General features: G+C 38.3%; 1 protein-coding gene across 1 annotated transcript in view; it reads left to right on the plus strand.

Annotated features, from left to right (window-relative positions):
• LRMDA (leucine rich melanocyte differentiation associated) overlaps positions 1–21,495 on the plus strand; it is a 1,350,008-nt gene that overhangs the window by 976,123 nt on the left and 352,390 nt on the right. The gene's annotated exons all lie outside the window — the stretch shown is intronic.

Below are 21,495 nucleotides of genomic sequence, written 5' to 3' on the forward strand. Positions count from 1 at the left end.
AAGGAAGGAAGGAAGGAAGGAAGGAAGGAAGGAAGGAAGGAAGGAAGAAAAGGGAGGAAGGAAAAAGAAAGAAAGAAGGAGGAAGGAAAGAAGAAGGAAAGAGGGAGGAAAGAGGGAAGGAAGGAAGGTAGAAGGAGGGAAGGAAGGGAGGAAAGAAAGAGAGAAGAAAGGACAGAAGGAGGAAGGAAGGAAGAAGGAAAGAGGGAGGGAATGAATGGGGGAAGGAGGGAAGGAAGGGAGGAAGGAAAGAAAGGAAGGAAGAAAGAAAGAAAGAAGGAAAGAAAGGAGGACAGAAGGAGGAAGGAAAGAAGAAGGAAAGAGGGAGGGAAGGAAGGTGGAAGGAGGGAAGGAAGGGAGGAAGGAAAGAGAGAAAGAAAGAAAGAGAAAAAAGAAAGAAAGAAAGGAAGAAAAGAAAGAAAGAAAGAAAGAAAGAAAGAGAAAGAAAGGAAGGACGAAGGAAAGAAGAGGGGGAAGAAAGAAAAGGAGGAAGGAAGGAAGGAAGGAAGGAAGGAAGGAAGGAAGGAAGGAAAGAAGGAAGGAAAGAAGCATTCTTTTAATGTAAATTTTGTTTCAAAGGGAACTGGCCAGGTAGCACTCACTGAATATCTATAGTGTCTTCCCACATAACTTCAGGAATTGATTATCTCAGAGGTACACCTTCACAGTTGCACCTGGTTGGTGGAGTTTGCATGGCTATGTCCATACTCCCTAAAACAAGCTCCATCTATGTCAGTCATCTCTAGGTCTTCTACCTGCTCCTGCTCGTACAAGCTCATAGATCACAGATCTGGGACACAAACTCTAACTTTTACAAAACTGCAGAAGGTGACTCGATCTATAATCAGAAAGTGTTTTCTGATCACCAAATCCAGGGGAACTAAAAGAAGTGTCAGATTCTGTCTTTGCCTGCCAGATGCTTATATTTTATCTGGGGCAGACTACACTTAACATACATTAAATTCTGGGAAACAATGTAAGACCAAACTTAGCGGCACCACCTCGAATACAATGACAGTCACCAGAAGGGAGAGATGTGTTTGAGTTAGAGGAGGTGACATCTGAGTTAGTTAAGAAAGATTTATATAAACAAAGAAAAGGAGGAAGGGCATTTCTCAGCAGACCACATTGCTTGCCTCTCTGGAAATCTGAGACCCAATTTCTTTTCCAGCGAGGACATTCAGAGGCACTGGCCATTTCCACTTTCTTACTTTGGGAAATGGGCTTAATTTTGTACCCTCACTTGCCCCCACTGCTCCCCACCAATATTCTTTAAAACAAATGCATTTCATTCTTCCTTCCCCTCCCTGACTCGAGAGCTTCCCTTACCCAGAATGGCTGTCTCTCCAGCCACAGCTGAGGGTTTTTTCTTTTTTTTTTAAGAGCTGACTCTATTTAAGTGGTGTACTGACAACGGCAATGGCTGTCGTACCCTACTCCATGGGTGATTTATCACCTCCTTCATTACTGAGGGAAAAACTGTTGAGAGTGATCTGGCGTATAAGATGAGACCAGGGAACCAGTATTTGACTAGACCACATTGTAAATGGAAGAGGTGGCTTTTATGATTTAGCTGGAGACCTTGGTCATTCCCATTTAATAAAATTAGAACATGTATCATTCGAGAAAGAAAAGTAATTATCTCTGTTAGCTGTAATCTCCTTAAAATTCCAACACATGACATCTAGATTTCTCCTCAATGGCAAAGTTATAGACTTGGTGGTTAATTAAACATCTTTTCTAATCAAATTAGCTTTGATTTCCTAAGTAGAGGTTTCTAACCTGAAAGTGGCTTTGAAGCATTGTTTCTTTCAACCATCACCTATGAAAAGAAAGATAATGTCCCTTCAAAGCCATCCTCTAACAGAGAATAATTATTCTTTAACTGAAAATGCACGTCCCTGAAATAATATATTCACAAAATTTCATAAATTATTTCAAGATGTATTAAAGAACATTGGAATTTGTTCTCCTCCCTACAGGAGGCTGCCAAGAATAAGTTTTGTCCTTTAAAATTTGAAACAAATTATGATTCACTAGGGGGACATCATGAGAGCTTCCCCCCAGTTCTAGCTGACAGGGACAATTTGAAATAACCTGTTAACTGTAATGCTTTAAAATTTAGAGACACACCTAAATGGAACTGTCTTTTTAATTAAAAGAATAGTCTGGGGATTGACTTTGGAGGTCATGCAGAGTTAGAAAATCCAGTTCACCCCCACTGTATTTGTGAACTAGGTTCCAGTTAGCTGAACACTGATTTGCATGAGAACTTAGTGTCTGAGTTGGAAGGAAGGAAGGAGGGAGGGAAGGAAGGAAGGAAGGAAAGAAGGAAGGAAGGAAGGAAGGAAGGAAGGAAGGAAGGAAGGAAGGAAGGAAGGAAGGAAGGTAGGAGGGAAGGAAGGAAGGAAGGAAGGAAGGAGGGAAGGAAGGAGGGAAGGAAGGAAGGAAGGAGAAAGGGAGGGAAGGAGGATGAAAAGGAAGAAGGAAGTAAGGAAAGAAGGATGGGAGGAAAGGAGTAAGTAAAGAAGGAAGGAAAGAAGGGAGGAAAGAAGAAAGCACGCATTTGATACCTCCTTTGTGCTAGGCACTGTGCCAAGCCCTTTAAAAATATTATCTTATTTGATCCTCACAATGACCCTGGGAGGTAGGATTATCTCCATTTTACAACTGAGGAAACTGAGATAGAATGTGGTTAAGTAACTTGTCTAAGGTCACATAATGTCTGAAATATGTCTGAATGGGGAAAGATGTGTGCCCCAGCTGAATTTTCCCCTTGTGGTTTCAGGTGGTTAGTCTCTCTCTTGCCAGATAATTTCACCCTGAACATGTGGGGAAGCAGAAGGGGAATATGGTAGAATGGAAATGTTATGAGTATTGAAACTTGGGCTCTATCTCTAATTATCAAAGGAAGGAAGGAAAGTCACTTAATTATCTATTTGACACTTCGGCAAATCAGTGAATTTATCATTGTTTTTCCTCATTTGTAAAATAACAGGGTTAGATTAGAAAATCTCATAGGATTTCAGAGTTGGAAGGGACCTCAGAATTCACCTACTCTAACCCTACACAGAAATAGAAATCCCAGCTACAACATTCTGAACCACTGGCCATCCAGTCACCATAAGAAGGGCTCCAGTGAAGGCATAGCCATGCCCTCCTGAGGAATCCCATTCCAGCCTTGGATGCCTTCCTCCTGATAAGTTTCAGGTATCTCTTTCCTTCATGCTGTTTCCCTATCCCTGATGTCCCACCAAGCGAGGTTTTCTTTATATATAGTAGAACCCCCACCTAAGCTGAATTTAATTAAAGTTTTATTCCTTCATTGCATTTTCCTTCCTCCATCCCTTTGCTTCCTCCCTTCTTCTCTTTCTCTTTTCCTTTCTCCCTTCACTCCTGCCTACCTACCTGACTTCCTCCTCTCTTCCTTCTTTCCTTCTTCCTCTCTTCCTTTCTTCCTTCCTCCCTCCCTTCAAGCCTTCCTTTCTTCTTCCTTTACTTCCTTCCTTCTTCTCTTCTACCATTTCTTTCTCTCTCTCTTTGTTCCTGCCTACTTGCCTAACTTCCTTCCTTAAACATGTAAATGTTGACTATACATCAGGCAGTGGATCTAGCTGTGCTGGGGCTGCAAAGATTTAAAAAAAAATCAAACAAAGCCTGCTCTCCAAGAGCTTACATTCTACTGGATTCTGTGATTCATTATTCTAAACAGATTATTTCTATCCATCAAGAAGTAATGCCAGGGAGGGAGGTGGGAGATGAAGTAATGACTGGGGAACATTGTTTATACTGTCAGATACTGTCAATGTATTCGTTAGTTTTGCTGAAATACCTTTTTTCCCCCTCTTTCCTTTAAAATTTTTTTGTTACAAGGGTCTAGTTTCTGGGTGGAGAATTGGTGGAAGATTTTTTTTCAGAAATAACTGTAGTGCAAAAAAACAAAAAGCATCAATAAATATAAGAATAAAATAAATATTTCAGAATATTTTTTAAAAAGTAATTCCTGTTCACTTTAAATAGTGCATGTCATTTCTTTTCTTACTCAATAAAATAAATAGTTTATACAGCGCATCCTGGCAGAATATGTTGTTTCTTGCCAGATTTTGAAATGTTTCTTCTATTTTTTTTTTTTGGAAGTGGAAAGAGTAGGAGAATCATTCTTATTTCTTCAAAGAACTGAAAGCTCCTTGAGGTCAGGGAACTGGATTTCTAATTACTTTCTCTTTGGCCCTTAATTAATTCTCAGCTGAATTACATTGGACTACCTACTATAATCCCCCCTGTACCTCCAGAGGAAAAATAATTTTCCTTTTCAGATAATTTTCCAAACTCCTCATTCCTATTCATCAGCGCACACACACAAACACACAACACACAGACACACAGACACACACACACACACACTTAACCCAAACCTACAATCTAGAATACTGTTAGAACCCATTAAAAGTGGTCATTTGGAAGCATTGGGGTTAAATACAGGATAATGTGATGGGCAGAAGGGTAGGGACTTATGTAAAGACTGAAGTAAGTGGGACTGAATTACTTAGTATTGCTGGGGCACCCACATGAGTTACCTTTATTAGCAGAAGGATCTGAAGTTTGCTGTGAGCTGAGTGCACAAAGGTTTTTCATTCATGCATCTACTTATTTGTTCTTGTTTACTCGAGGAAATAATTGAGCTTTCTGAGGTACAGGTGTGCCATGTTGTTTGCTATAATTGTGTTCTTATAAAATCTTCTCCAAATAAAACCCTATTTCATGGGAACTCTGTGTTTAAACAATACCCAAGGATTAACCCTTTTTCCTTTGGCATCAGGAGTACCCTTCTGTTTACCTACTTATTTCTTGGAAAATGGGCAGCAATATTTTATGACTTGTCTCTGTTTATTCATCTGGGAAAATGATAAGAAGATGCACCAAACTTAAATATCTGTAATGGGAATCTTGTGGTCAAGTGACTCCTTCAGCTTGGAATTTGGGTTAAAGAAAGAGAACAATCATGTCTAGGCTCACATGTGCTTTAGATTTCAGTAAAGGAGATTTCAAAGGCTTTAAAGAAAGAGCAGGTAGGCACTTGTGGCCTAAAATTGTACTGAAGTGAAAAAGGGAGGGATGGGATGTTCTAAAAAACAATTGTGAAGTCACCAAAAGAAGTTATCCTGATGAAGAAAAGGGGAAACTGTCTAAAGAGACAGATGTGGTTGTAGAGAGAACTCATTGACAAACCATTTGGATTTTGTGAAACAAATAAACAAAAATCATATCTTGAAGATGGAAGCAAGAAGAGGTAGTAGAGGACAAATATAAAAGCACAGAATAGTTGTCTAATAATAATTTCAGGAGTGCCAAAGCTCACAGTGGAAAAAGACTGACAAAGAATGCTAAGAATAACAAGAAGAAAAAAAAATTTGAGTTATGTTGGGGAAAATAGGAAAGTCAAAAGATGTAATGGAACCACTGCCAAGGCCACATGGGACAATAATAACAATGATGGAGAAAAGGCGTAGCTGATTATCTTCCATTTTGCATGCCTCCACTATGCCTGCGACCCCCTTCTATTATTAGTGAGTTCCTTACAGGGCCTCCATTTTGAAATGGGCCCAGGCTAGTTATTCTTCATTCCCTTCCTGTCTGTGTCTCTGAGTCTAAGGACTTTGTCACCATGCCCCTGTAGGGGTATCTTTCCCCTGCCCAATTTCCTTTTTGTGTGTTGTCTTCTCCCATTAGAATATAAACTTCTTTAGGGCAGAACTTTCTTCCTTTTTACTTGTAATTATACCCCTAAGCCCTTAGCTCAGTGAGGACATGTAGTAAATGCTTAATAAGTGCTTATTTTCAGCTTTTTATCTTTTATCTGGAAAGAGCAGAACAAAAATGGCTAATAGGGAATCGTTATTGAAGATAAGAAGGTTGATAGTAAGAGATTACCTGGTTCCCCTTCCCCCTGGTCAAGAAGAGGTACAGGTACTGAAAAAATAATGTCAGATGTTATTGTTAAGCCACTGTCAGGGATCTCTGAAGATTATGGCAAATAGGAGAGGCAACTAGGTGGTACAGTGCATAGAGTGCTAGGCTTGAAGTCAGGAAGACCTGAGTTTAAATCTAGCCTCAGACATTCACTAGCTGTGTGACCATGGGCAAATAACAGTGTTTGTTTGCCTCAGTTTTTTATAGCTGTCAAATGGGGATAATCATAGTACCTGCCTCCCAGAGTTGTTGGGAGAATAAAATGTGATAATATTTGTAAGATGCTTAACATGGTATTTGGCATACAGAAGGTGCTTAATAAATACTCATTCCAGTCTAAATGGGGAAGGAAAGATGTTTTAGATTTTTATTTTGTTTAGTTTTTTTTTCCCAGTTCAGTTATCAAGGGAAGAGATTGGTATCTGCAAACTATATCAATCTTGGATGTTGATTTTGTTTCTGGCAACATTCTAAAAGATATATATTAAAGGGATGGTTAATGAATATTTAGAAAAAGAGATAGTAATCATAAAGAATTCACATAGCTTCATCATGAACCAGTCATGTAAGATAGTTATTATTTCTGTTTGGTTTATTGGACTAGTACGTAGATCGGGAGAATTCTTTAGATATAGTTTGCTGAGATGTTAGCAATTATTTGACAAAGCATCTTAAGTGATTCTTGGAGACTAGCTGGAGAGATGTAGGATAGAATAATACAACTATTTTGATTTAGAATTGGCTAGATGATTGAATCAATAGAGTAGACATGAATGGTTTTATGTCAGCCTGAAAGGTGTCTAGTGAAGTGCTCCAGAGATCTATATTTGACACTGACTACTGAAAATTTTTATTAATATTTTAGACAAAGAGGGCATGCTTATCAAATTTGTAGATGAAATAAAGTAAGACTGTACACTTACCACATTGGACTTCTGAGTCAGGATCGAAAAAAATCTTGACAGGCTAGAGCACTGGGTTGAATTTAATTCATGTAGTCCAAAGCCTGGCACATAGTAGGCATTTAATAACTTCTTGTTGATTTAACTTAATGAGATTGAATTTAATTGGGATAAATGTAAAATTTTACACATGGGCTCTGAAAAATCAAGTTTCCAAGAATAAGATGTGGCAGTCATGCCTAGACGGAAATTAATCTAAACAAAATATCCAGTGGTTTTTGTTGGACTATATACTCAATGAGTCTGTAGTGTGGGATGGCATCTAAAAAGCCAAAATGAGCTTCAGCTATATTGAGAGGTGTAATGTCTATACACAGATGGGCAATAGTCCCACCATACGTCATCCTGGCCAGACTACCTCTAAAATATTGTGTTCAACGCTGGGTAACTCCCCTGCCCCCCAGTTTTTTTTAAGAAAAACTGATAAGATGGAGTGCATCCAGAGGAAAGTAATCATGGCAATGAGGGGGTTCCAAATCATAACATATGAAGACTGATTTTGTTAAAAGAGTTGGACATGCTTAGCCTGGAAAAGAGAACTTAGGGGAAGAAAAAATAAGCATTAGCCAAGTTATTGCTGCTGGTACTATGGGAAGAAATTTTGTTAATGGAAATCATTTGGATAGCAAAAATTAAAGACTTAGGCCAGTCATTAAAGTTGGTTTCAAATACATGAAAGGTATTCATCTCTAAAATGGATTAGATTTGTCCTACTTGGCCCCCATAGGTACAGCTTGGAGCATTGTGTCAAGAGCGCAAGAGGCCAATGTAAACTTAGAAAAAAAACACTCTATTTTTCAGTCCAATTTAATTTTGTTTTCAGTTTTGAATGTTCTTCCTCCTACATCCTCTCTTCCACCCATTGAGAAGTCAAGAAAGACAAACCTTTGGCGAATGTATATAGTCAAAACAAATTCCTGCATTAGCCATGTTTGTCCCCCATCAAAAAAAAAAAGAAAAGAAAATATGCTTCAATCTCTATTTAGAATCCATTCTCTCTCTCTCCCTCCCTCTCTCTTTCCCTCTCCTTCTCCCTTTCCCCCTCCCTCTCTCTCCCTCTCTCTCTCTCTCTCTCTCTCTCTCTCTCTCTCTCTCATCATGTCTCATCGCGAGTCCTCTGAATTTGTATTGGTCAGAGTTCCCAAGTCTTTAAAAAATGTTTATCTTAAAAAAAAGTTTATCTTTAGAATGTTGTTGTTACTATATACTTAGTTTTCCTGGTTTTGTTCCCATCACTCTCTATCCCTTCATTTAAGACTTTGGGGGGAAAATATTTCTAACAGTTGGAACACCCCGGAGATAGATGCCCTGAGAGTAAACTCTCTCCTTTGGAGATCTTGAGGTTGTGGCTGGCTAACCATTTGTAACATATATTGTAAGATGGGATTCTTATCTAGTGTGTTAGAACACATGACTCATTCAGGTTTGATGATTCTATGAGTCTTGTTTTGAGGATCATAGATCAGAGCTGTGCATGTACTTTGAAAAAATTCAAAGCTCTGAAAGGATGAAGATGGTGATAAGGCCAGCTTCCAACCTTAGAGATATACTTTTCAAACTCAGTTTTGTACTGTAGTAAAGAGGAGATCTGTTCTTGGAGAAAAAACAAGGGACTTGATAAAAGAATGAAAATATAGGGGTGTCCCTGCTGATTTTGGTGTTGGTACCATAGGGGAACATTTTATCAATGGAAAGTTATTTGGAGGACCAACCACATCTTATTCTGCCAACCTGTTGAAATAAAAATTAACGAGTTCTTCTTGGGAAGCAGTGAACATTTGGGAGAAAAAAACATTATTCTATTTTGTATCCCTTGGTGACAAGGTCTTGCCATTTTAATCTGTGGGTAATGATGTCACTATGACTTCTCAACCTTCCTTTGTGAGTTTTACTTTCTTCACTTTATGTCTCAATCCTCTGCTTTCGGGTGACTTTGCAGACTGTGAATTAGGAGGTCATGATCCAGGAAACCATGTGGTAATTTAATGCTAGCCATAGCTGTAGCCACAGAGAAAATGGTATATGTGGTGACACTCTCCTTTGTAACCTCTTTTTCTTTGTAGAAGAAAAGAAAGAGGGGAAAATAATGCAGTAGATGATATTTGCTATCCTACATGAATACCCCGTCCTGGTCTTTTCCCAATCAGAAGGTAGTTTCTTAGTCACTTCCCCACTCCAGCCTTAACCCACTCTTCCTCCTTGCTCACATTCGCCTTGAATTTATGTACAATTTGTCTCCTTGTCAACAAGCACAATAAATTATAATCCTCTGCTCTGGGGTTAGAGGAATTTAGCATTTAAAATACATTTAAACGGAACACAATGAGGTTTTTGAACAGAAAGAAAAAATGATTTCATAAGGCCAATATTGATCTAAAGCATCAGGAAAGCTTTTTTGGCAAGTGGAAGCTGGGTCCATGATGGCCAGTCAGAATGAACAGTGCTTTCATTTGCTTTTGTTTCCTTCTTCTGTGTGTTGTTGTTTTATGTTAAACAAAACAGGCACACAAACAAAGTCTTAATATTTAATAGATTCCTTTCTGGGAGGCTGCATTATATATTGGAAAGAGTATTGGATTTGGAGCTAGATAAGTTGGGTTCAAATTCTAGTCTGCCTCTTACTACCTATATAAACTCAGGCAATTACTTAACCTACTGGACCTCAGTTTCCTCATTTGTAAAAGAAGGGTGTTGGACTATAATCTCTAATTTCCCCTCCAGATATCAAACAAGGATTCTCTGATACTGTGAATAAAATGCTTTTAAAGAGCTATGACTACATCAATGTAGGTATTTATGGCACCAATACAGAAGGTGAAGTTCACAATGCTTCTATACATTAATAGACAGTTCCTTGTGCTACTAATGTCCTTCCCCCCTAACCCAAATAATCCATCACATGATGACCCTCACCAAACCTTGGTGTCTTCAAATGACAGCGACTCATTCTATAGTCAGATCTGTCCTTTAAGCCTTTCCAGATTAATAAGACCTATCTGATTTTGTCTTCCATTGGCATCCCCTTTTGACTTACCACTCATGATGGAGCAACAGAATAGGGCATCAATGGAATAACGCATTCTTAGACATTCTATTTTGTTTCCCATAGTTTTGATTCTAAAAAATACAACAGTTGAGATCCATAATTAAGTGTGGAGAAGAAGGGGCTGAATGAGAGAGAGAGAGAGAGAGAGAGAGAGAGAGAGAGAGAGAGAGAGAGAGAGAGAGAGAGAGAGGAGGAAAGGAAGAAAGGAAGGAAGGGAGGGAGGGAGGGAGGGAGGAAGGAAGGGGAGAAGAGAGAAGAGAAGAGAGAGGAGGCAGAGGCAAAAAGATAGAGACACAGAGAGAAACATGAAACATTTATGAAGTGCTTACTATATACCTGGCACTGTTCTAAGGACTAAAGATAAAGAAACAAATGCAAGTAAGACAATTGCTACCCTTAAAGAGGTACATGCTAATGAAGGAAGGTAATACATAAAGGGGGCTAGGAGAGGGGACTATGCCTAGGGCAACATAGTGTGGAGATGGCCAAATGGAAGTCTGAATATGGGCAAGACAAAACAAAATGTCACCTATCCCAGACTCCAGTACTTTCAAGGGTGGAGTCTAAGATTCCAGTAGGACAGGATGTAAGAAAGATGACCGAACTGGAGGAAGCATGGAGTTGAGTGTGACTGATGCTCTAGTCACCTCCCAGTGGCATGATACCTCCCTTGGCACATATATTCAGCCTGTAATATGGCATTATTATCTTCAATGTCAATATTATCTTCTCCCACCCTCACCCCCTATTTGAGTAGAACATACCTGACAATTGACCATTCGGGCTGTGCTTGTAGAGTTTTAGAGAGAACTTCACCATCTCCTGAGGGAACACATTTTCCTTTTTTGATAGTTCAGACAGTTAAGAAAAGTTTCACTACATGAAACCAAAATTTTCTTCTCTGTATTTTCTAGGCATTATTTTTAGTTCTGCCCTCTGGGACCAAGAAAATAACAAACCCACTTGCTCTTCTCCCTAGTACCTCCTTCAATCCCTGGGCAGTGGCCATGTGTTCCTCTATCTTTTCTTCTCTACTATTCATTCCCAGTTCCTTTGACCATTCTTTATATAACATGGTGTCAAATGTTCTTCTGTTTGATTTACATCAGATTCAATGGTTTGTAATTATCATTCCTGAAATATGGTCAAAGAACAGAAGACCAGACAGATATGATCTGGACAGCTGAACAAACAGAGATAATAGAGTTCCCTCTGTTCTGGATGCCATGCTTCTCTTAATGCAGAATAAAATTGAATCCTTGGTTTTTTATTGTTTAGCTGCTGTGTCTCACTCTTGTGACTACATACTGAGCTTGAAGGTCATTAGGATCCCCAGGTCTTTTTCATGTGAATGACTGTCTCGTTCCATCTCCTCCATCTAGTACTTAGGCAGTTGACATTTTTGTTTGTTTGTTTTATGCCAAATGTCGGCCTTTACATTTATCCCTATTAAATTTCATCTCATTAGACTCATCTCATCATTTTAGTCTGTCAGGATTTTCTTGGGTCCTGAGTCTATCATCCACAATTTTAATGATCCTGTCTGGATTCATGTCCCGAATCACAGATGTGACCATGTCATACACCTGCTCAAAAAGCCTCAGTGACTCCTTGTTAACTCTAGGATAAGATACAGTCTACTGTTCAATATTGAAAGCTCTTCACAGTGAGTCTCCAGACTCTCTTTCCTGGCTGATTACACATTATTCCCATTACCCTGCCATCTACAAACACACATATAACAGATCCATGTATTCTATCTTCTGGAAAAATTGTCCCACTTGCTACAAAGTATTCTGCCTCCCACCTTCTTTATAGGTTTTTTCCCTCTCTGCGTGGTATGCTATCCTTCTTCACTTTTATCTTTTAGAAGCACCAACTTTATTAAAAGCTTAGCAAGTATCTCTGCCTTTAAAGGGACTTTGCTAATTTCCAATTATTGGTAACCCCTCTTCCCCCAAACACAGTGTGTGTGTGTGTGTGTGTGTGTGTGTGTGTGTACTTATCTTTTACTTACTTATCTCTGAACATATTGTATCCCTCTAGGAGAATGTAAGCTCTTCAAGGGCAGGATATCTCTCATGTATTTGTGTCCCAAGAATAGCTGAGTCTCTGACACTTAATAAATGCTTAATTGATGGATGTCCTGCCAATTGTTTCTTAATTCAGGTTATTGCCAACACTATGAATAGAATGAGGCCTTTGGAACCCCATAAGTAACCACCTACCAAGTTGATGTAGGCGTTCTAATTCATCATTCTTTGAGCATTATTATTCAATGAATTCTGAACCCACCTAACTGTATGATATAGTATTTATTATCTTCTCCACAAGAATTTGGTGAGATATCAGATACCTTGCTGACATCCAGTCTGTCCATTTCTCTAACCTGTCAGACCAGTGACCCTGCACACAATGAAATGAGCTCTATATCATGTGCCTTGTACTTTCATCAACCCTTGTTGGTTCTTAATGTTAACTTCTTCCCTTTCTGTGTAGCAGAACAACCTTTCATTATATACTTTACAATTTTGCTAGGGACTGAAGTTAAGCTTATAGGCTTATAGTTGGAATAAGTCCCCTTTTTTCCCCTTTAAAAACCTGAGACAAATGTTCTTCTTTCTCTAACTCTGCCACACCTCTCTCATTTCCCACAATTTTTCAAAGATCATTGACAGTGATTCGGCAATCACGTCTGCAATTTTTGTGTGTGCCCTAGGATGCAATGTATTACAGCCTGGTGATTTAAACTCATTGAGTATAGCTTCTAGGTGCCTGTCTTGAAATTTCTTTATCTACCTTGAGTTTCAGTTCCTTGTTGTACATTTTTTTCTATCTTTGTCAGTCTGAAGATCATTCTGTTTGGCCAAGAAGACAAAATGAAACAGTTGAATGAAAGAATCTTCATTATTATTATATATCTCCTGACCAGAAGCTTTACCCCTCTTTTTAAAAATCATGATGTATTTTAAAAATGTATTTTTTATATTTTAAAATCTTTTTTAAATAAAATAAATTTTGAGTTCTAAATTGTCTCTTTTCCTCTAGGCCTTCCCCTACCCACCAAGAAGGCAATCAGTATATGTGAAATCATGCAAAACATATTTCCATTAGCTAAAAAAAACACAACAAACTTTTCTACTTCAGCAGAATCTTTCAGCAAAACAAAAAAAGTGCAAGAAAAATAAAACTATACTTCAATTTGCACTCAGAGTTCATCAGTTCTCTCTCTGGAGTTAGGTAGAATTTTTTTCATCATTAGTCCTTCAGAATTGTCTTGGATATTGATCAAAGTAAGTCTTTCACAACTAATCATCCTTACCTCATTGCTATTGCTATATACAGTGATCTACTGGTTCTACTTACTTAACTTTGTATCAGTTCATATAAGTCATCCAGGTTTTTTTTTAAACCATCCCCCTCATCATTTCTTATAACACAATAGTATTCTATCACAATCATATACCACAGCTTGTTCAACCATTCCCCAGATAATAGCCCTATCCCTTCTTAAATCTTTCCCTTGTCCCCAATATGTCTTAAAAACCCTTTTCAAGAACAAGCAGGGCTTCATGATGAATGTTGAACCTTAGAATTCCTGGCCTTTTTATAGGATCATGCACCCCTTCATATTCCTCCTCAGTTACTTGTTCCTTCATTTTCCATGTCTATTTTTAAATCTGATTTTGTTGATGAATTTCTCATGTAACATAGAATTGCTTTCATATATTTCTCCTTTTCTTCTGTTTCAGAGTCATTTGTTTTTGTTCTGTCAGAATTACATTCTTGAAACCTCTGAAGTCTTCTGCATTGATACCCTTTGTAAAATCTTATGTCATGAAATCATACTCTTTTCTCTGAACCCTTTAAAATTGTCTCTACCAAAGTCTAGAGTGTCCATCAAACTATACCAAGTGTTCCCTTTCTTATCTGTCAGAAACTTTTACCATGGAATGTTCACTTTCTCCCAAGGTTCCTTTTATTTTTACTTCAATAATTATTCATCAAAATTAGATCCAAAATTGTAGTTGTTTTCTTCAGATTTCTGACAGATGAAATTATTAAGGCAAGTCAATAATTTCTAAACTGCCTTCATTTTAGAAGGAGTTCTGGAAGATTGATAGTTGAAGACCTTCTATCCTATTTCTGTGCCAACTTTTTATGGACTTACCATCTATTTTATCCTCCTGTCCAAGTAGACCATGATATGTTCCCAGAAAAATTGGACTTTGGTTTCTTCCTCTCCTGATCCTCCCTCAAGTGCTTTTCATCATACTTATCCCCTCTTTTTTGTGTATTTTCACTCAGGAATATTTATTTATTTATCTATTTATTTATATAGAATTTATGTATCTTCTTCATAAACAATTCTTGTTTATTTGTTGGCTTCTAATTATGTGTCATTTACCCCAAATCAACCATAGAAAGCAGATCAAAATAATTGAATAAATAATTAGCTGAATCCTTTCCAAGGGACAAATATGGTGGACAATGTGGACAAATGGTCAAGGGTCTGGGGTCTGGGGTGCTTCCTGAGGAGCCCCAGTGAAGTACCATGGTAGAAGGCTCTTGAGTTCTAGGTTCATGTAGGGGTATTAAGTGGCTGACGAGCATGTAGTATAAAGAAAGAGAGGCAGAAAATGGGGAATTGGAATGGCATTAGAGATGTGTGCCATTTGTTAAACAATTTTGTTGTAGGTTGCACTACTCCTATGTGTTGGATAGATAAACACCCTCAGCTGTGCCCGAGTCAATTGTAGGCTCTCATTTATAAGCCCAATATATCTATTATCCTGTTTTTCTTGTCTTTGTATCATCTACCTGGCCCTGTAGGAACTGAAGGCTTTCACATGGGATCTTTTCAAATTTTATTTCCTCAAGGGCATACACTTCCCCCACCCCTAAAAAGCTATTTTCAAATGCATGTAATTTTCACCAATCCTAAATTACATATGGAGCAAAGATATGAAAAATGTGGATATCTACCTTTATCTTTATGAGCCTTCCTGCCTCTGGCATTTCCTTTTGTCTACCCTGAAGTTTTTCATTCTTATGCACACCTAGCCATGGACATCCAGTGGTGTTGTGGCCGCCTAGCTGAGCTGCTTGCCCAGCCCCAAGAGCACTTGTGTTTGGAGCGGAGTTGGCTATTGTAATACTTAGTGAATGGAATTTCATTAGGACCTTATCTGTGTGCAGTGAGGAAAAGAGGTCCTTGTACACAGTGCTTCTAATGGAGTGGAAAATTGCATTTCCCCCTCGCACGAACAGTGCCATTAGTGGGAAAGCAGATTCTTTCTCGGCAGAGCACGGGAAGGCACCTCAGGCAGTGAAGGGCTGACAGCCCAAATGATGGTAGCTCAGAAAGACCCGGAAGATATTAAAATAAAAACAGGTTATGTTGTTCTTTGTGTCCTGTAGCTGTTCTTCCTTACAACTGGGGAGTGATTGGATTTGAAGCAATGAGAAAAACCACGTTAAGTAAGAAATTGTTTAAATAAAGTTGTTTGAGGTTGAAAGTCTCCCCCGGGCTCTGAGGGAAATGTAGTTAGCTGCATGGTCCTTGTAGGCATCTACTAAGCAGACCATTTCAGAGCTGAGCTGGTTCCCAGGACATTTTAGAAAGGAAGTCTAAGCCCTTCCTCTCAGCTGGGGTGACTGGCTCTGTCTTGGCTAGAACCATGCATTGGGGTCCTACATCATCTTCTCTTCCCTTCCTCTTTATTGTTCCTTCTACTCTGCAGTCCTCACATAAAAGATTTTTCATCAGACGTTGGAATACAAACAGTCCTTGCCTTGGAAAACATGAACAGGAACAGGGTCCTTGCTCAATATAGGCCTTTCCTTGGGACAGATCACATTTTAGTGTGGTAGACAAACTATCAGGCTTCTTTCGGGGGAGGGGTTCCAAATCTGTTGGAAAGACAGCTACCATTTTAGCATTGAGAGGATCCCTACCTGATGGAAGAAACAGAAGTGTGTGTGTGTTTGTGTGTGTGTGTGTGTGTGTGGTATGTGCACATGAATGCATGCCACACTTATGATGAAATCCTCAAAAATCCAAGTGAATGTGGTTTACAAGATACTGTAGTAAACTGATACAATGAGGAACAATATTTTTAAATGATGAGGAAGAAAACCAAAAGGTCCAAATTAGGAAGTAGGAAGTGGGTTGGAGGGACATTAATCAAAGGAGATTTTAAGCTTTTTATCTAAGAGTTTCTTATATAATTTTCATGTTATTTTTCAATGGATGGATAAATTTTCTAGGTGAAGGGGTTTTACTTAAATTTATTTTCATTTTAATATTCCTAGGAGTTTTCTTTTTGGGATCTTTTTCAAGAGGCAATCGAATTCTTTCAATTTCTATTTTGCCCTCTGGTTCTAGAATATCAGGGCAATTTTGCTTGATAATTTCTTGAAAGATTGTATCTAGGCTCTTTTTTTTGATTATGGTTTTCAGTTAGTCCAATAATTTTTAAATTATCTCTCCTGGATCTATTTTCCAGTTCAGTGGTTTTTTTCTAATGAGATATTTCACATTTCCTTCTATTTTTTTCATTTGTTTGGATCTGTTTTATAGTATCTTGATTTCTCATAAAGTCATTAGCTTCCAATTGCTCCAGTCTAATTTTGAAGGAGTTATTCTCTTCAGTGGGTTTTTGAAATTTCTTTTCCATCTGGCAAATTTGGCTTTTTAAGGCATTTTTCTCACTGGCTTTTTGGGCCTCTTTGAATTAGTTTATTTTTTAAGGTGTTATTTTCTTCAGTGTATTTTTGGGTCTTCTTTAGTACATTGTTGACTCGCTTTTTCTGATTTTCTTGCATCATTCCCATTTTCCTTCACTTCTCTTACTTGATTTTCAAAATCCTTGAGCTCCTTCATGGTCTGTAACCAATTCATATTTGTCTTGGAGGTTTTGATGCAGGAGTTCTGACTTCACTGTCTTCCTCCCATTCCATGCCTTGACCCTTTTTGTCTCCAATAAATGATTCTATGGTCTGTTTGTGCTTCCTTGGCTTGTTCATCTTGCCAGTCAATTACTTGACTTTTGAGCTCTTTGCCACAGTAGAGATCTGCTTCCAGAATGGAGACAGCTTTGTCCCAAATTGCTGGGGTTTTCACAGATGCTGGAGCTATTAGGAGGGTGTTCTCTCCACATCCCCCACAAGCTCTGGATCACTGGCCACACACGCCAGGACCACCACCCAAGACCGTGATCCAGATCCAAGGAGGGTAAACCAAGAGTGTTTACCCTCTGAATGGTTGATTAGTCCCCCTAAATCTGCAGGCCAGGAGCTCCTGAGGTGTAGCTGCCATGCCTCTGCTGCTTCTTGGGGCCAGGGGCCGGACCACACTCTTCCATCCCCCCATTCCAACAGAGTTCCACACTGACCTTTTACTTTGTCTTGACATTTATGAGTTGAGAAGTCTGGAAACCCCCCAGCTACTGGTGATTCATTCTCCTGAAGTCTGCTCTGGCTGCCGCTAGTCTGGGCTACTCTGGGGCTGGAACCACGTGGCTCAGGTGGGACTGCTCTGAGGTCCCTTCCTGTTGGCCTGCTGGGCTTCCTTCAGTGGGAGATTTGTTTCTCTCTGTCACTTTGTGGGTTCTGTAGCTCTAGTTTAGAATAATTTTTTTTATATGTATTAGAAGTGATTGGAATGGGAGTTTACGCCAGATTTGTGCTTCTACTGCACCATCTTGTCTTTACCCCCTCTTATTTTCATTTTTGATCTAATTCTTCTTTGAGTAGTATAATCACAATCATTGTCATTTTGACTAAGTGATGGGGACCTACTTTCTAGTTAAAATACCCAATCATCATGATTGAGTGATAATCATGATAAAATACTCAATCATGTGATCTCATCAAATTCAGGTGTTCAGATTCTATGGATCACAGCCTATCCATGCCTTCCCACATGGTACCCCCTTAGCTATGTTCTCCCCAAAGTTCACAAGGGCTCTATCTAATATCCTACAACACTTCTTCCTTTTCTTCTGACCTCATGAAGGTACCAGTGGAGTCCTCAGGCTGATCAACTGTTGTCCTGTACTCTCACTATGCTATTAGCCCATCTTTTTCCTACTCTTTAATTCCTTGATAATATCCTTTACTCCTATTCTTCTTCAGAGTTTCTTCTTGGTAATAGGATCCCTGCTCACACCCACTATGTACCTCTCTTTACCAATATTGTCTGATCAATTAACCAGTTCTGAAACCACCTAACTATGCCATCACCTGATCTAGGGTTCTTCATCTCATTCATAAGCATATCATGAAAGACTTAGTCAATTACATCAAGGGCAGAATGATTATATCCATTACATTTCCCTGATTTACTCATCTCCTAACCTTGTCAACACATTAAATGTGAGTAACATTTTCATGCCATGTGTTGATTGCCATCATCTCTTTTTTTTTCTTCAAGTAGTAGATCTATCCACAGATGTGCATATAATGGAGACAAGGTATGCCAGAACACCTGGGTGCATTTGGCCCATGATATATGCATGTCCATGATGGTATTCCTCCTTTAATCTGTTTTTTTTTTCTTTTTGCCCCCTAACACAACTAAACAATCTAATATCTAATATTTGTTATCCTTAGTATTCATAGCTCTTCTGACTTTTTGGACTTTAGCCTTCTTCGTTAGACTATTACAGGATCATTCCATTCTTTTGTATTCCTCCTAAGTTTCTTGAACTTTGTTCTACATCTTGTGGAAAAATGAATATGGAACCAAAGGAAGGACCTCAAAAATTCATATCTTTGATGTAGGTACTTCCTCCATCCTTGCAGACCACAATCTAGTCACCTCTTTTCATCCTGTGCAACTTTTATTTATATCATTATATAAATCCTCCATAAAGGATCCATTCAATGTGCTAGATGTCTTCCTCGCTGCCTTAGTATATAAAGCTGGTGTCAGTACAGCACTTGGGTAGTGTGTTAGCCCCAGCTCTCATTGAATCATTGGTTTCCCCCCTTTCAGCAGACCATGATAAATGCTGTGGAGGATATTAAGAAACCTAAAACAGAGATCCTGGTCTCAGGAAGTTTACCATTGGGCCCAGAAGGCATTTATACATAACCCTCCTCCCTCCCCCCCCAAAAAAAAAGTCTTTTAAAAAAGATAGTATTTGATAAGTGCCAAATGAATATGTATATATATATATATAAATATATACATATACATATACATACGCATGAACATATACATATATATTTAATTGTAGAAGTTCAATAGAGGAAGATGTTTCTTGAGGTTGGAAGTGAAGGGTTCTCACATGAACTTTGAAAGATGGTAAGGATTCAGATGGGGTAGGGAAATTGAGAATTTTCTGTTACAATAGGAGCAAAGTAACAGATCCAGGATGGGATTGTGCAAGACCAGGAAATAATAAGTAATCTGGTCCCAAAGAAAGGTTGGAAAGACAAGTTATGACCAGATTGTATAAAGTCTTGAATGCCTTTCAGAAAAAATCCATATGTCTTTTCTTTGAATAGGTAGCACAGGAAGGCATTAAATCCAAGGTCAAGATATCTAATGAGTAGAATTCTAAATATTACCATCAAAAATCTCAACTCTTTCTAATGGCTTTCTTTGGTAGATCAGTAAGCTGAATCATCCTTGACTTCTATCCATCCTTCAGGGACCAAGTCAAGGTTCCTAAATTCACATTCTTCATGCATTCCTTTCTCTCACTCCCTCCCCTGAAACCTATCAGTCCTTCAAAGCCCAAGCCAAATTCCATCTCTGAAGGCAAATATCTTTTACTAAGCAATGTTAAGAAGGAAGACTTAATTCCTTACAAACAGAGCCAAATGTTTTCCATTTACTTCGACACAGACCTAAAGCTTATATCAGAAAATAAGCCATTCAGCTGTTTTGAATCAAATCTTAAGTACAACATCCTTCATATCTGAGATAATTTTATGTATGTGTATGTAAATCCTAGAAAAAAACATATTTATATGGGTATACAAATACATAGAAGATAATTTCACCCACTGTATAATAATAATTTTTAAAAAGGCTAAGTAGAGATCTGGAAAAATAAGTAAACACAATTAATTAGATGAGCTATTTTTCCTTGGTTTAAATTAGAGAAATTACTAAGAAAAGCTATGTGAATCTCAATTAAAATAACCCAGTCTGATGTTATTTTTCACTATTAGAAGGGTAAAAAAAATGTGTAGAGTAAAATAAATATATATTTGGATGACACCATCTTAGCTTTTCCAAGTATTCTTTTCTAAATATGTTCTTTATCTGAGCTGTCTTGCAATACTTTTAATATAATTAAAAGCACATAATGAGTGCCAGACTTGTCAATTTCAACAACAAAGTGCTGAAATTTGCAGTGAAACTGAGAGATCCATCTCCCACACATTGTAATGAATAGGTTCATAAAAGGAAAATAGTTTAATTACATTTTAGTTCATGGATTGTTAATAGGCTGGAGTATCTAAATTGAATAATGTGATTCTGGTAATAATTATGTGTAAATGAACTTGTTTAAATGATATTTTACAGCTTCTTTATAAAATTACAGCTAGAGGCAATCCAGTGATAGACAGACAAAGGCCCTGCAAAAATTATCATAAACTATTAGCTTGTTTGCAAAGGGTTTTATGTTAATCTTTTAGTACTTAAAGCAATCTGCAATTAACATATCACGGGGAGCTGCCTGGGAGCAAAGGCATGCAAATTGAAGTGCTCAGATAAAAAGCCATTCACATAAAAAAAAAAAATCAAAGGAAGGGTGGCAGAGTACTCAAAGGGTGCTGGTTTTATATTTGAGATTAAGGAGGTGTAATGATTGTGTTATCTAACTCTGGTTGTAATTAAAGCTTTTCTCCTGCAGACATCACAATAGCTACAGCATTGATTTTGCTGTTTTAATTGTGAAAGTCATTTTATTTCGGGGCAGAAGATATGAATAGCCGGAATCAAAGGGCTCCAAGATTGCTTTGTTGATAGTGCTTGTTTAACAGCTGCCTCCTTGCTTGATACACGAACATGGAGAATGGGGAAAGGGATGCAGGAGGTACTCTGTACTATCATTCTCCTGTGGTTTCCTTCCCTTTCATAGAAAAGGCAAGGATCTGTGGCCCTGGCTGTAAACAAACAGCCTTTTCATACCTCACTGCTGTTTTCCTCCCCAACTTTGTAGAACAAAAGAAGTTACAAAAGGCCTTGAACTAACTTTTACTACTGAGCCTTCTAAGCAGCAGAAGTTTATGCAAAGTAATAAAACCATCCTTTGCTTTCAAAGCTATCACATGTCTAATGGAGAACAAAAGTCTTCAAGCTGGGCTGCTGCTGTTATGATCTATAAATGGCCTTCTGACAGAAACTGTATACTGGGGGGAGATTGGATTATTTACATTAAGGACATATCCTAAGAATCTCACAGAGCTGCAGATTAGGGGCTTTCCTATCAATTTCTATATACAAATTGTAGGGAGAAAAATGGAGTGAGAAGGCATACACTGAGTCTCAGGACA

This window comes from Petaurus breviceps, unplaced genomic scaffold (assembly GCF_028583685.1).
Source record: "Petaurus breviceps papuanus isolate PSGF00001 unplaced genomic scaffold, PetGlider_PUasm1.0 90762, whole genome shotgun sequence".
NCBI lineage: Eukaryota > Metazoa > Chordata > Mammalia > Diprotodontia > Petauridae > Petaurus > Petaurus breviceps.